We start from the raw sequence: 7,747 nt of genomic DNA, 5'->3' as shown, positions 1-7,747 counted from the left end.
TGGTAATATTCTGAATCATGGTTTGTATGGGCGCTCTGTGTGGATGATGTTATTATTATTGATTAGGGTTGTTCTTGCGTCGTCTTCTCCAATGAGTTTGGCGAGGTTTGGATAACACATGCTTCTGGATGCATACATTGTTGAATGCTTTAGTTCGTTATCATTCTTTGAATTACTGTTATTGTTTTAGAATTGTGAACCATGTTAGTGATTACTTGAGAGTTATACGTTATCATTGAGCACCCCTTGGGATGATGTGCTCACTTGTTCCCACTTCAATTTTCAATTATCAGAAGAAATGGAGCGCTCGAAGGTATCTGTTTCGTAGCTTATAACTTTATTGAATCTAGTGTTTTTGTGTATCTTTTACTACATGTAGTATTTTTTAATCTGTAAACCACACATTAATATATACTTAATACTCGAAAGACTTTCATTTATATAATATCAGAGAGTTTGAGTTTTGTTATTAGCACTTTATGTAATTATGATTCTTAAAATCGGTAATATAGTTTTGATGTTTCAATTAGGTTGTAATCCTAACAGCTAAGTAGGTTTAGTAATTGGGTCGTCACAACTTGGTATCAGAGCTCACTATTAGATAATATATGGGAGATAATAGATGATAGTTAGTTAATTTGATTAGTTTAGAATTGGGTTAGGTTGTGAGATAAATCTTAATCACTAAAAGCTACCAAGAACTAAAATATTTAATTGTCTGATTGATTCGTTTTCCTTGTATATAATATGAAGTAAAAATTATAGGTTAACCAATTACATTATGCTTAGAAGCTGATAGAGATTAGGGAATAATTATTGTAAATTTATGAACACATAGACAATCCAACACTAGGAAATAGAATCAACCATCTTTTGAAATGGAAAATTAGTATGACGAACTTAAACTACCAGAATTTAAATTAGTATCATATTGAACATAACTTAAATTAAAATCTCATTAACAAATATATAGCGATAAAATAATGATTAGGATTAAACAGTTATGAAAGATTATTAGTGATCATTTACGATTAAAGTTTTGTAAAGTTAACTAATGACAAATTAAAAATTATATGTTTCGCGTTTAAACCAGGTAGTTAATATAATACTTATTAGTGATATGAATAATTATAAAATAAAGACTAAAACATATAGGATTAAGAACGTTCTTAAACCAGATAGGCTTAAGAACGTGAGGTCATATATTGCATAAAATACTTGTTAACAGTCTTCTACTCAGATTATCTTTAGTCCAACAAATGATTCACTAAATCACTAAAATACACACATGAAGTGATATTTATGGTACTTGAATGCTTAGTACAAAATTAGACTTAAATGAAAATAAATTTGTATATGAATAAGATACCTTATATTAATAGAAAAGTCTAAAGACTATTTGAAAATATTAAAATTTTATACAGACTCAAATTTAAATTATATTAAATTACCAACGCCAATATTTTACAAGATATAGTATACAAATTTAGTAAGAATAAATAAAATCAATACCAATCTTTATGACAATGTAGAGTCATAAGGAAATTTAAAGATTAAGACTTAGTGTATCAACCGGTTAATCAACAAACCAATAACGATAGTAGTAAGAGTGATGAGAAGAATAACACAGTTGATAAAAGTATTTTGAGTAATTAAGTTGATAGCATACTTTTAGCAGATAATATTTGGAAAAATTTATATATTGTTTAACAGTAAAGTTAAAAGATTAGATATTATAAATTGAAGTGAAATCAAATTTGAATTAGTTATATGGATAAATATATAACAAACATGAAACTATTTCTTATTACTAAATATTAGACTATAAATATTACTGCAGAGAACTTAGATATACGTATCTGTTGGAAAATAGATTATGATTGTAGACAAAACCAATAAATAGTGAGATTGGTGTATTTAATAGATTCTGAATATCATATAAAAACTTTATTATAGAGTACCTTCTAGTTTACTTAGAACCAATAATTTATTGCAATAGAATATAGTCTTTTGAACCTAGAGACGCAAATTTTACTTGTAGAAAGCCATATAAATTTGTGTTTTATTTCTTTTTGTTTCGAACTCATTTGAAATTAGTTAGTTTTCACGCGTTTGTTAGTATGAGCAATAGTTACGCTTAAACGAGAGATACTTTGTCTATAAGGTGGGGAGTTTTTTAGAAGACTAGAAGGATGGTTCGATTTTTGAGGACGAAAATGAATAGGGTGGGGGGGAATGTAAGGACCCTCAAGCTCATCAACGATATTTTACTGGTCTAGCGATGATCAAGAGACAATTTAGCCGATAATGACTCGACTAGATTAACACGAACGCTAATTAATAGAAATTAATCTAACAACGATTTTGATATGAAACTAGTATCACTGAATAGGTCTCGATAAGTTATGTGGAATGGGATACTCGAACGTGTCATTCGGATACCATACGAAGAAAAGGTCATTGGATTAGTACGAAGGGTAAGATCGTCATTTCTCAGATAAACGTTTTTATTGCAACACAGACACGTTGTGGCTCCCCTTATCGAAAAAAATTAGGTGTCCTAGTAATACCCTTGGCCTTATCACCTACACCAGATTGAGGAAATCATTCATTTCCTTTCTTCATCTTCCTTCTTTCTTTTTCTTCTTCATTCTACTTCTCCGTTCTGTCTCTGTTATTCTCCTGCTGTTGTTTTTCTGTGTGTATCGATTGATTTTGCTGTGAAAGTGAAGACAGTAGAGGTGTTGCTTTTTTGAGTCAGGAAGGAGAAGAAGTTGATGTTGTAAATCGTGAGAAGAAGACTAGGGTTCCTGAGTAATGAAATTGATTGAGTAATTGATGATGGGTTTTATGTTAATTGAATTATAAAGAAGAATCAGTAGTCGAATTAGAATTTCAGTAAAGGATTTAGTTACAGGGAGGAAGATTAATCGAGAAATTGAAGCAGTTAGGATTACCTAAGAAGAATCCAAAAGCTGAATTGATGGTGGTGCTGAAGTTGATGAATTCAGGAAACCCATAGAAGGTAAACCAACTAGCTTTGATTCAGATTTTCTTATTCTGAATTTGAATTAGATGATTTGATTTCTGAATTTGAGGGTCGATAGAAACTGTCATGGAAATAGAGATTGGATGTGAGTAAATAGAATTGTTATGGTTGTGGTGTTATAGATTGTTTGTGGTTGAATTGAGTTGAATTATCTGTTAAATTGTGTTTGAGAAGTTGAATTTGAAACTATAATGAAGAAGTTAATGGATGTTGTGTATGTTGGTGGTTTAGATGAGTTGAGGTGCAAGCTGAGATGATGTTTAGTCATGAGATGTTCCTGCAGGGGAGTTAGATGAATGGGTTAGGAATTGTATGAAGTAGATTAGAGTAATGAAGGATAATTGCAGGTTGGTTGAAGTTGTATCATTTCAATTAGAAATGGAAGGAACATATGGATTGAAATTACAGAGAGAAGGGTTAGCTATTGTTAGTGGTGTAAGTGGTGGCAGATTCATGAACTGGTTGTGTTGTTTGTTGATTTTTTGAATTGAGATACAGCTGTGACTGGTTGTGTTGTCTGTGTTTTGAAGTTAAGTCGGTATTAAACTGAAATAAGAACTGTAGGAGAGGGTTATTCTAATTTACAGGAAGTTGTATTGAATTTATTGGTGGATGAATGTATCTGAGTTGAGAATTGGCTTAGCTGTAGTGGTTAGAGTATGGAGTTTGAAGTTGAACTGTGGGGTTCGGGTGTAAGTAGTGGTGACTCATTTTGGTGGATGTGTTGTTTGAGTTGATTTAGATGTTGCTTAAAGCTGCAATGCAGGTAGGCATAGTCTTTAATTGTATTTGAGATTTGATGTATGAATTAGATTGATTGAATTGTTGTTGTTTAGTCAAGAGTTGGAAGAATGTTTGTAATAGAGTTTTGGAGCTAGCATGATGCACCATTATGGTGCAACAGAAGCTTTGGCCTATGCAATGGCCTGTTAGTCAGCCCAGTCAGCTTAGCTGACTCAATGTATCTGACTGAGTTGAATTATGCTGACTCGGTGAGTTTCCCTATCTTGACCTTAGTTGGACTGTTGACTGATTCCAGTTGACTCGTTGACCACTCGACCTTTGATCATGGACTATGACTTGATGTGGACTGTTAATTGACTTTTTTGACTGTTATCGACCGTTAGTTGACTCTGGTGGACTGGACCTTAGATTAATGGGCTGGTTTGATGGACTTGGGCTTAGGTTTAGTTTTCCTATTTTGATATATTGGACCTTTGTTATCTGAATTAGCTTTCGGTTCCTTCAACAAAGTTGTAGATATTCATGAGACTTATAAAATGAACTATAGAACTAACCTAATTGAATTAGATAATGAAAATGTATAGAACCATAAATGGACTTAGAACCATTAGATAGTTCACTTAGCTTGTAACTGTAACTTCTACGAAATTATGTTATGAGTCTTGTGTGAGCCATTTGGATAGGTTCTTAGAGATCTTCTATGATTAACAGTTAGTTTTTATTAACACCGATCGATTCAAAGGATGAATTAGTGGATCGCGGATCTCGAGGTAGGCATGGATTGTCATCGAATCAGGTGGAAACTCTGTAACCTTCTTGTAATCATTAAGTTTACATTAGCTGCGAGCATGATGAATCTATGTTATCTCTGAGCAAGTTCTTATGTAACCGAATGAGCATGTTGTGTGATATGCGTTGTATCGTTTCCCTCGCGAGGAGTTTCTGTTTTCCCACAGCTCCTTGCGAAGCTAAGTAAGGCGGATGGTCTTCCATCAACAATATTACTTAGTATGGCGAATGCTCTTTTGTCTGAATGTTACCTATTTTAATTTTATTGTCTTAATATAGTAGGACCGATACTCTTCCGTTTGAATATTACCTAGTATGGTGGATGCCCTTCCGTTTTAATATATACTAGGGCTTAACCCGTGCCGTAGTGGCATGGGCATAGTTTTTATTTGGTTATGCATTTTTTTATGCATGGATATAGTATTTATTAGTTATCAAGATTTCCCTTCTTATCATGATCAAGGTAAAGGAATATATATATTTCTATTTTTCAGTCCGCAAATCTTTTATTATATATATATTCATATATGATTCATTTATAACATTTTCCGTCTTAACGTTCTCCCTAACTATGCCTCTCCTTTCCCGAGTTGTATCCTCAATCTATCCATAGAATTATGTAGGTATTAAATTTCCATACTTTTTCCCAAAAAAAAGAACCATTATTTGATATGTTTTTTAGTTTACAAAAATATATTATCAATCATTTGAAATGGTATCGCCCTTCTGCATATCCCTTATTAAGCTATGTAGGTTGTAACAAAATTACAGCACCTGAACTCATACTTCCTAAAATTGAGGCGTTTTCCGTATATTTGGATACAAAGTTAGTAAAAAGCTCTATATTAATGCATTCTCGGGCGAGAGTAGTCCATGAATGGGTTACTTTCCAGGAAACTGTTTATGAATGACCGCATTAGTGTCAGTTGAAAACCCCTCAGCGTCAGATAACCACGGTGGCTAAGTGGGAACAGTATTGGCGGAGGATCAGTTCATTACAAATGGTATCAGAGCCGACCATGGGTTACCCGTCGAGGGTGAAAGAGTATGTTGGACGGGTATGTTGTGTCAGGTAAGGATCTCATGAGTGACAAAGAACGCCAGATTCTAGGATTGAACATATCCCGGAACCGAGGACTGCTCCACTTAAGGTGGTGGTATTATAGTACTCCGACTCGGCAGATAGGATTCGTCGAATATAATATATGTAATGGTTTTTTCTTTCCTAATACCGAGACCGTTTCAGCATAATTTGCTTCAGAGTTGGTAAAAAGTTCTATAGTTAAGCATGCTCGGGAGAGAGTAATCCTGGGATGGGGTCCTCCTGGAAAGTTGCCTCTGGATGACCGTAGCAGCGACCATGAAAACCTCATACTGTCAGATAACTACAATGCCCAAATGACAAAGGGTCAGGACATTACATTCTACGACATTAACCTTCCAAATGTGAGGTTATTTGTTGCATAAAAATAATGAAACCATGATATTAATTAGTAAGTGAAATGGTTAACTACTTAACCTAATAACAATATATTCTAATAATAATAAACAATATTATCCATTATCATTGAATAAAAATAACGTCAAATCATTCATTAAGAAATTCATGAAACGATGCGAAATTACCCACCATCTCTATGGTTCACTAATATAATTGTTAGCCAGTCTGACTGAGTTTGGTACTGCTTTTTCTTTCAAGAAAAGTACCTTGCAGACATATTTATAGCAATATTTTTTCATCCGATTGTTTGGTAAAAATATTGTAAAGTGCTTTTTATGCAAAACACTTTTAAACTCTATCAACTTTTAAAAGTTGGGCAGAAGGAGCTTGCAAAAGATATAGTTCACCCCTAATTTCAAATTTGTTTTTCTTTTCTATCTCAATTCTTTTATGTACCTGACAAAAATTATCCCTAAATCTATATACTACCAATTTTTATTCGTTATATTTTATTCTGTAAAGATAATTATTTTTCATTTTCAAACTATATTTTATATTATACAATTTCAGTGAAAGATTCTTTAATTTACCAACAATAAATATTAAATAACTATTGATTTTTAAAAACTGGTTAAGAAAAATAATACCTTCTAATAATAATAATAATTAGTAAATTTAATATTACATATATGTCTCATAGTAAAAAAAATTACTTATTTTTAAACACGGTAAAATAGAATAAAATAATTTTCAGATATATGTTTGTTTTTGTCATTTGCTACAACGGTAGTTGAACCTGGTATTTTCTCAAACAAAATTTGATGGCTTTTTAAATCAGTCTTAGCTTTAGTTTATATTTTGCAAACGTTCAATTACTTTTTTACATAGCTCAGCACAGTAACGCACATCGAAAAAGCACTTTCGTAAAACTCACGGTAATTAATACCAAACTGATCCTAAGTATTAGTTAAGAAAAATATATTCATTGCCATCATTGAGAATAATTTATTTATTATCATTTTTAATTTGACATTTATCATAGAAAATTAATAAATATTTATTATGAAGAGTTAATGGAACATTAGTGACATGGTAAATTTTATCCATTAGATGCATTTCTAATTCCAATCATAACCATCAGTTATGACGTACAAACAATTACATCCATGGATTTATCTTTTGTGAGGAAAAATCCTGACCACTCTTTACATAGGCTAAGTTATCCAAACTGTGCTTTGTATTCTTGATATATATACTATTTTATTCGGGGGAATCACTCGTATGCATATTATACTTGATTGACTGACTTTCTGATCTTGATGGTAATATTCTGAATCATGGTTTGTATGGGAACTCGGTGTGGATGATATTATTATTATTTATTAGGGTTGTTCTCGCGTCGTCTTCTCCAATGAGTTTGGCGAGGTTCTGATAACACTTTCTTCTTGATGCATACATTATTGAATGCTTCTTATAATTGTGAACCATGTTAGTGATTACTTGAGAGTTATACGTTTTCCTTGAGCACCCTTTGGGATGATGTGCTCACTTGTCCCCACTTCAGTTCTCACATTTATTACTTGTGTAAGGGTTATTCAACAATTACAGATATCCTAACCCGTTACTAGTAATAGATCAATTAAGGGATCAGTTTAGTAGGCTTCCTAAATCAATCAATCAATCAATCATAAGTATTCATCATAGTAGAAACAAACAATAATCAT

This window comes from Papaver somniferum, chromosome 9 (assembly GCF_003573695.1).
Source record: "Papaver somniferum cultivar HN1 chromosome 9, ASM357369v1, whole genome shotgun sequence".
In the NCBI taxonomy this organism is placed as follows: domain Eukaryota; kingdom Viridiplantae; phylum Streptophyta; class Magnoliopsida; order Ranunculales; family Papaveraceae; genus Papaver; species Papaver somniferum.
The sequence above is the reverse complement of the archived record's forward strand: the minus strand, read 5'-3'. Positions refer to the sequence as shown.